The sequence below is a fragment of the Mus caroli genome, chromosome 1, assembly GCF_900094665.2.
Source record: "Mus caroli chromosome 1, CAROLI_EIJ_v1.1, whole genome shotgun sequence".
Classification (NCBI taxonomy): Eukaryota; Metazoa; Chordata; class Mammalia; order Rodentia; family Muridae; genus Mus; species Mus caroli.
This window is the reverse complement of record NC_034570.1, coordinates 147139558-147148551: the sequence shown is the minus strand read 5'-3', so window position 1 is coordinate 147148551 and position 8994 is coordinate 147139558. Positions and strand designations below refer to the sequence as shown.

Below are 8994 nucleotides of genomic sequence, written 5' to 3'. Positions count from 1 at the left end.
GCCTCCATGAGATACAACTGTAAGGCATTTTCTCAATTAGTGATCAAGGGGGAAAGGCCCCTTGTGGGTGGGACCATCTCTGGGCTGGTAGTCTTGGGTTCTATAAGAGATCAGGCTGAGCAAGCCAGGGGAAGCAAGCTAGTAAAGAACATCCTTCCATGGCCTCTGAATCAGCTCCTGCTTCCTGACCTGCTTGAGTTCCAGTCCTGACTTCTTTGGTGATAAACAGCAGTTTGGAGGTGTAAGCTAAATAAATCCTTTCCTCCCCAATTTGCTTCTTGGTCATGCTGTTTGTGCAGGAATAGAAACCCTGACTAAGACACACATCCTTGACACCAATATATGCTGTTCATGTCAGCTCCATTCACTGCCGGGATTTTCTACATTACCCCACAACCCCCAAACACAGGGTTTCTCTGTGTAGCCCTGACTGTCCTGGAACCCACTTTGTGGATCAGGCTGGCCTAGAACTCAGATCCTCCCACCTCTGCCTCCTAAGAGCTGGGATGAACGGCCCTGCTAGAGACTGATAACTCTTCCACTGTGTATGTTAAGACATCTCTTTGTAGAACACAAGTGACGCAGAACTTTCAAGATGACAAAATCACCAAGAGAAGGAGTGAATCTGTGTCTGACCTGCACTCCAGGCCCTGTGTCTGCTGTTGGTTCATCAACTCATTAAAAAAGACTTAAGGGAAATACTAATGGCTTGCTTTTTTATTTTGACTTACTTATTTTTTGTGGATATAGGGTCTCACCATGTAGCCCAGGCTACATTGAAATGAGCCTGTTAGCCACTTTGGACTTCTAGCTCAGCCTCCAGAGCGCTGGCGTTATAGGTGTGAACTATCTACCACACCCAGATTATTAATTCATTCAACATTTAGTGTGTGACACACAGGTGTGGTGTTAGGTGTTTCTAAAAACTATAAACTGGACAGAGAACTGCAGCCCTGCAGGATTCAGGGTCAATCAAGTGTATATGGGTGTGTCTATTTTCCAGAGCACTTGGCTATTTCATTTTATCTTTCTGCTTTGGTTATTTGGAAACTGGTTCTCACTCTAGCCCAGGCTGGTCTGGAACTCATTAGGTATCCCAGTCTGGCCTCTGATTTATGGCAATCCTCCTGCCTTAGGCTTCTGAGTACTGGGATCAAAGGTGTGCACCATCATACCTGGCCCTTGCCTCATTCTTTGTTTTTTTAAATTTACTTATTTTATGTATATGCGTATACTATAGCTGTCTTCAGACACACCAGAAGAGGGCATCAGATCCCATTATAGAGGGTTATGAGCCACCATGTGGTTGCTGGGAGTTGAACTCAGGATCTCTGGAAGAGCAGTCAGGGCTCTTAACAGCTGAGCCATCTCTCCAGCCCCCTTGCTTCATTCTTAACCTATTTTCTGTATATTTTAGTGTCCATGGTGATAGGCTTGAGCTGGGATAGCCATTTACCTTCTATTCAGTGTCATTAAGTGTTCCTCTGAAGAACTAAGATGCTCAGTTTTTTGTTTTGTCCTTCTGTCTGTCTGCCTGCCTGTCTGTTTGTTTTTTTTTTTTTGTTTTTTTTGTTTTTTTCTTTTTTCTTTTTTTAGCCAGGGTTCCTCCATTTCAGGGCTGGCCTGGAATTCCCTATGCAGACCAGGGTAGCCTTGAATCACCTGTCTCTGCATCCTGAGCACTGGGATTGAAAACAGGCATCAACCTGCCCTGCCAATGTTCACATATCCTTAAAGTCCCATTTCTACGTTGACTTTTCTGTAAAACCTAGCATGCTCTGGTAAAGGGGCTCAGAGCCCAGGCTCAGCCACTGCTCTCTTCCTCCACATCAAAATCTAATTAAAATATTATTTGGCTTTTATATTTGCTCTTCTTTCCTTCCTTCCTTCCTTCCTTCCTTCCTTCCTTCCTTCCTTCCTTCCTTCCTTCTGGTGCTGCGAACTGAAACCAGGGCCTTGAGTTTATTAGGCAAGCCCTCTTGTGAACCAAATCCCCAAGCCCTGTGCTCCTCTGTATTTGACTTTATTGTCTGTAGTAAGTATTCATTATTGATAGGCTAATTGATTACCTCCCCTTCAGTTCCTTCAGGTCACAATAGGAGTGGAGTAATGTGGCTTAAACATTAACCTGAGCGAAGCTTTTTCTTGCTCCTTCTCCAGGATGTACACTCTTATCTCTGTCAGCATTGAATCCTGTCACCTGCTTTCTAAGTCACATTCTGAATACAGCATTGGCTCCCGCAACCAGAATGCTACTTTATTCTGCCCTTTAAAATGTTTCAGATATCAGCTTCCCTATTCTTTGAGTCAGGGTCTCTTGGCAGCCAGGCTAGTCTCAAAGTCCCCGTGTTGCAGGGATAACTTTGACTTTCTGACCTTCCTGCCTCCATCCCAAGGCTGGGCATGAGCACCACGGTGACTAGGTGACACAATGGGTGCTGGAGATCGAACGCAGGGCTTTTTGTACTCGGGGCGATCCTGCTACCAACTGAGCTACATCCCCAGCCCTTTCCCCATTCATCTGTCTCCTCATTCTTTCTGTCCCACTTGGCTATTGCCTAAGCTGGCTCCTTAGCATCTCACCTATATTACACATCACCCTTCTAATTAATCTACCCACCTCCAGCTGCACCTCTGTCCAGTAAGGTCTTCTAAATCATGAGTCTCTCCTAACTTGGCATCCACCGCTGGCTCCCCAATGTCTATGGGTTTCTGAATCAGGATGTCTCAGACACACCGGCTTACTGATTCAGCTCTGTCTGTCAGGAAGTGCCCTGTAGTTAAGGATACTCTGCTACCTACCTCTGTGTTCCTTAGACCTGGGCTGGCCTGGAAGTCCCTATGCATTGCAGGGTTCTTTTTTGTCTTATGGGTTTGGACCTTGTTTTCCCTTTATTTTGAAAATTCTTCCTTCCTTTCCCCGACAACCATTCTACTAATTAGAAAGTCAGGTTCAGCATGCCTCTTCTCCATTCTGCCTCCTCTCTAGCCCAGTCTTTCTATTCTTACCACATCCAGAAGAGCAGCAACAGAGACAGTGGTTGCTAATGGAAAGCTTTGAAAACATGGACTTATTAAATACAATGACCCCGAGTTAGGTAGGCACTGCCTTAAACATATTTTTTTTCTTGTAACATTTGTCCCACAATTTTCAAATGGCTTGGTTAGCTCTCTTCCCGAGAGACAGTCTCAATCAACTGGCTCCAGGTTCTGTAAATGTCCTGTTTTTTTTTTTTTTTTTTTTTTTTGTTGTTGTTGTTTGTTTGTTTTGGAATATGATGAAGAGAGTCCCATCTACCTATGCCTTGGTCTCAGGATTAGGTGATGTGAGATTTTTATGGGCCAGTTTGGAAGGCACTTGGATTCTAGCCAGAGGCTCTGGAGTTTCTCTCCTCACCTTTATACTAGATGATATCGACACCCACCTGTTGCTCAAAGAAGTGACCTGTAGTTACCTCGAGTTCACGTTTCTTCACTTCTGCACCTCAGGGAAACACCCTGAACTCTCTTACCTTTGATTTCTACAGCAAGCACCCTAATCCAGGGCCCGACTATGACCTACCCTACACGCTTAGCCAAGAACATCTCTGTTATCTTGTTTCTTGTTGTTCCACTTCTGCTGTTCTGCGGAGATCCTTCTCTATATTCTATATAAAATAGGTAAAAAAAAAAAAAAGAAAAAAGAAAAAAAACAGACGAAAACAAGAAAAAACACACAAAAAACCAACAAAGCCCAGGTTGGCTGTGGTGTTTCTCCCCACCCCCACCTCCCCCCACCCCCTTCAATACCAGCTTAATACCAGGCAGGTGGATGAATGAGTTAGAGGGCTTCACAGTGAGACCTTGGTTCAATTCCCTCCCTCCCCCCAGGAACCCTTTATCTTCTTCCCTTTGAACTTATGAAAAAGAATCCAAACAGCAGGATTGGGCTCCTGCTCAAGGCTCCAACCTCTGTGTCCTCTACCCTCCCCCCAAGTGCGCTCCAGCCTCCTGCGCCTCAGAGCAGCCAGAGCTCTTCAGTACCAGGCTCATCGCACTCACTGTTCTTCCTGCCTGTGCCTGGGATTGCTAATTCTTCCTTACATGGGTCTTAGTTCAGACCACCTCAGAAAAATCAGCCTTTCCTCTGTCTTTACCAAACGTAAGCGGTTAATCATATGCAATTCATGTCATCCAACTCTCTGTGTTATTTTATGACAACCTGAGAAACCTTTAAAATTAATCATGGCATTCTTTCACATCTTCTCCTGACCACTCTGTTTTTTCCCTAACACTTATCACTACTTGGAATTGTCTTATTTTTCTCCCGGTGGCTGCTTCTGTTTTAATTCATGGTTGTGCCTTGACTCGTGCCTTGAAGTAACGGGACATTCAAGTCATTTAAAAAGCGTCCTTGGGACTAAATAATCAAAAGAAGATTTGGATTGATTTAGGACGTAGATAAAGCAGTTTAGGCCTTGGACTTCTCAAAAGCAAAGATGTGAGTGAATTTAGGGTAAAGGTGGGTGAAAAAGAAAGCTAAACGGACTGGGGAGACACTGTCGGCCTGCAAAATTGAATTTCCTCCTACTTCTCTCTCTCTCTCTCTCTCTCTCTCTCTCTCTCTCTCTCTCTCTCTCTCCCTACCTATTTACCTACAGGGTCTCTTTACAAAGCCCTGGCTGTCTTGGAACCAGGCTGGTCTCCAACTCACAGAGATCCACCTGCCTCTGCCTCCCAGGTGCTGGGATTAAATATGTGTGTCACCAAGCTCAGGAGCTGTATACCAGATCTGTATTTTTATTTTTATTTTTTGGTTTTTCGAGACAGGGTTTCTCTGTATAGCCCTGGATATCCTGGAACTCACTCTGTAGACCAGGCTTGCCTGAACTCAGAAATTCGCCTGCCTCTGCCTCCCAAGTGCTGGGATTAAAGGTGTGTGCCACCACGCCCTGCTTGTATTTTTATTTTTAACTGACTAAATGGAACAGTGAATAGGCAAGTGTCTCTATCAAGAGTCCCAATAGAAGTGAATTTTTAGTCCCAAATGTTCTAACTGGTGGGATAGGAGGAGGTGGAAGCAAAGGCAGTTGAGCGCTTCCAAATGCTATCACCAAACTGTTGACAGAACCATTAAACACAGTTGTCCCAAAGAGGGCAAAAACTGGGCACACCTGTGCAGAGCCCAGCTGCTCTAAGGTGAGCAGTTTTGCCTGCTGTGGGCTAACAGGGGAACTCCTTTTGTGAAAGGTCTACAGAACAGGCAATTCGTGCAAGCCTCAGGCATTGTTTAGGGTATTTGACTTGGAAAGGAAAGGTCAGCTGGACAGATTAGGGACTGACTGAAAGATTAACGAAGCCAGTTTAGATGACACTGTTTTGCAGGCCGACAGTATCTCTCCAATCTGTTTAATTTTCTCTTTTACCCACCTTTACCCTAAATTCACTCACATCTTTGCTTTTGAGAAATCCAAGGCCTAAAATGCTTTCTTTACCTATGTCCTAAATCTATCTGTATCTTTTTTTTTTTTTTTGATTATTTAGTCCCAAGGATGCTTTTTAAATTACTTGATTGTCCCATAATTTCAAGTGACTCACTTCTGTCTTATCTAAGTTGTGTGTTGTTGAAGGACAGACGGAGTCAAGTAGAATTTAGAGAGTCAAGTAGAATTTAGACCACAAAGCAACCTATGACAAGTTTTTGGCCACTGCTTCTGTCTTATTCCTTAACGGTCAGTATCAGACCCCGCCTTGTCCCATGCTATCTCGCAGGCTGCCTTTTCAAACTCTAAGGAAGTTGACTTGGCCTCCTCGTCGCCACACTGGAGGAGAGTTGGGGTGGAGCCAGAAAGCCAGGTAGCTAGAGAAGCCCAGTGGGTACCCTAGAGCTGGGAGGGGGCGTGGCAGTGGGCGTTGCCGGGCGCCGCAGGACCACCAATGGCATCCGGGAGCTCGGGGCGATGCGCGTGACGCAGCCGCGGGCTGGGAGGTTGGGGCGGAGAACGGGGGTGGGGGCCTGCGCTTTATCTTCCTCCGTAGCCCGGCTGGCGCCGTAGCGGGCCGGCGAAGGGACATCCTAGTCCTCCGACCCTCGTGCGGCCGCCCAGCCTACCGCCTAGACCGCCGCAGCTGCCCTCCGCTCGCAGGTAACCTCAAGCTTCCGCTCCCCTCCTCCTTTCCTGACCAGGTCCACCCTGAGCCCGAGAGGAAAGGGACTGCGGAGGCGGCGTCGCTCCGGCTCTGCGGGCCTGGCCTGGGCCGGACTGTCCCACCCGGACGCTGTCTGCTGCCAGGGGAGGGTCCTGCCGAGTTTGGAGGGGAGAGCGGGAAAGTTACCCGCAGCCATCCGATGCATCCGATGACTGGCAGCCTTTCATTATTAGTGATGGTTTGATGTCCCCTCCGAATCATGTGGCGTCTCTCAAGCCAGTCAGTAGTGAAGAAAGTTGAGAATTAGAAGTCATCGTACTCTTTGAAAAGCGACATTTAAAAAAAAAAAAAGCGCTCAGAAAATCAGTTTTTTTTTTAAATGTGGGCGGAGGAAGTGTATATATATATATATATATATATATATATATATATATATATGAAGGGAAAGATGGCACTACCAGACACCAGACTCTATATGGGCCAGGGAAAAACCTGTCGTCAAGCTCGTATTCTGTTTTTAATTGGTGGGGGTGGGGGTGGGGTTAAGTGTCTGTCTTTGATCTTAAGTGCTAATAGACATGTAACTTAAGCAATATATATATTCAGCGGTCTTTCTGGGGGAGACATTGTTGTAAGCTCCAGTCTCTGCATTTTATAAACAACTCCTTGGTCACTGTAATACTTAAGTAGTTGCCACTGTGTCCCCCCCCCCCCCAAACTTCTTGCCTTCTTCAAGAATGCAGAATCCAACTTGAATACTTCTTTTTCTTTTGTTTGCTTTCAACTGGGAAATATAAATGACTTGGTTTTTTGAAAAGCCAGCTCAGGCGGCACGGGAGTGGGGCTTGCGAAGAGCTCTGATGGCTGTGAAGAGTAAGCAGAGAAAACGTGGAGAAGCACACGGCTTAGTTTGTCACGTGCTTGGAACTGGTCAGGGGTTTCACGTTCTTTCAGGACTCAGACCGAGCTGCTAGGCGCCTGAGCTCCTGCTATCTTAAAGGCTGGGCGGGTTCTCCAGGCTCTAGCTCTCCTTCCTTGTGCCTGGAAAGCTTCTTCTTATCTCCTGGACCATTTTCCCCGGGGCCTTATTCCCCTTCTTCCGCCGTCCCCTAAGCATTCCTCAAACCAAAGATCACTTCCCGGTGGGAGGCTGTTAGCACTCTGAAGTCTCCTTACCAGCAGGAATCATCTGTAGTAAATAGATGCTTTGTTTTATAGTGGATTTCACGAGGTTAGTCTATTTTCTCTGTGTCCTCTCAATATCTTGCAGGAATAGAACTAAATAAGAGTTTGGGGTGGGGTGGGGTCAAAAAAGGAACTTTGAGAAAAAACAACTTTATGCATTAACATAGGAGTGAGTGCCTGTTTCCTATGGAAGTTCCATTTGTCAGACAGGACTCTTAGAATTGGTTTTTTTTTTTTCCCATGTTGGATAACTAGTTCTATTTAGTCATTTGTAAGTAAACTCAGATGTATATAAAATTTGCTCAAGTACTCATATTCTTTAGTCTTGTTAATTGACCCCGTTCTGTTAGCTTCGTGAAAAAGTTGTAGGGTTTCCAGATGAGTTCTAGGACAGCCAGGCTATACAGAGAAGAAACCTTGTCTTGAAAAACCAAACCAACCAACCAACCAGAAAACCTACAAAAGCCTCTCCCAACCACCCCCAAACCAAACCACCCCCCAAAATGAACACATTATGCTTTGGACTGTTAATTTCTTCCCCTCTCTCCCTCCCTCCCTTCCCCGTCCTTCCCTTCTTTCTGTTGGCAGGATCTCATGGAGCCCAGGCTGTTCTAACACTGGGTAGTTGAGAATGATCTTGAACTACTGCTTCTCCTGCCTAAACCCCGCAAATGCTAGGATTCTAGGTGTGTACCACTGATTCAGGGTCGGATTGTACACTCTATCCACAGTGGTTTTTCTTCTCTGCCAAACCTCAGGGTGATGTAGCAGTTACTCACCTGCCGTAGGTAGCCAGTATTTATTTGTGATACAGCTTTATCGCTTCTTTTGAAGTCTTTGTTAACTGCCGGGAGGCTAAAGTCGACATTTCTTTGGGACACGATTCATTTGTTTCTCTAATTCTTTCTTTTTGCCCTCTGGAGTCAAGTTAAGATGCTTACCGCAGAACATTACACAACTTCCCTGTACAGACTGGTTTCTTACATTCTTGTCTAATCAGTGTGGTATATTTTAATACTATTGTGTGTGTGTGTGTGATTGGAGCTCCCTGGGTAGGGATGGCACACATATGCCACTGTAGTGAGGGTGGAGGTCAGAGGACAACTTGGTGGAGTTGGTTTTCTCCCTCTACCTTTATGTGGCTTCCAGAAATTGGATTTGGGATGTCATGCTTGTGTGGCAAGCATTTCTACCCACTAAGCCAGCTGGCCAGTCCCTCTGGTCAACTGCGTCACCTAAAAGGAGGATAGTTCCTCTATACAGATCTACATCTTAGCAAATGGAGTGGAAATGTGTGTGGTGGCTCAGGCCTATTATCCCAGTACTTTGAGGAAGAGGTAGGTGGATCGGAGTTCTAGGGCAGACAAAGAAACCCCCAAACAAACAGACAGAAAAAATCAACAATAATTAAGACGTTCAAATGTTAAGTGAGTTAGCGGCCCACCTCCCCTGGTGCCCAAAACTATGGATGGCCCTTATTTTCCTTTCCTGCTGGGCCTCTTGTGAGAACAGTCCTATGATCCATTTTCAGTTCCTCAACACATTTTGCAACCTACTCCAATACATTTGCTCCTCCTGAAACCAACTGTGCACGCAGTTAGTCAATCACCCACTTTAGCATATCGCCACATTGTGAAATAGCTGTCCCAAGCTCCACCTTCTTGTTTTTTTTTTTTTTTT

At 45.7% G+C, this 8994-nt stretch overlaps 1 protein-coding gene across 2 annotated transcripts in view; it reads left to right on the top strand.

The window, feature by feature from the left end:
- The first annotated feature begins 5979 nt into the window (after positions 1 to 5979).
- The window catches only part of Soat1 (sterol O-acyltransferase 1), a 45400-nt gene continuing 42385 nt past the window's right edge, over positions 5980 to 8994 (top strand). The window contains exon 1 of one of the 2 annotated variants that reach the window (XM_021172125.2): positions 5980 to 6125. The gene's annotated coding sequence lies outside the window, so the exon portion shown is untranslated. Of the gene's footprint in view, positions 6126 to 7932; positions 8001 to 8994 lie in introns of those variants that run through there. The other variant, XM_021172134.2, reaches the window with a different exon arrangement.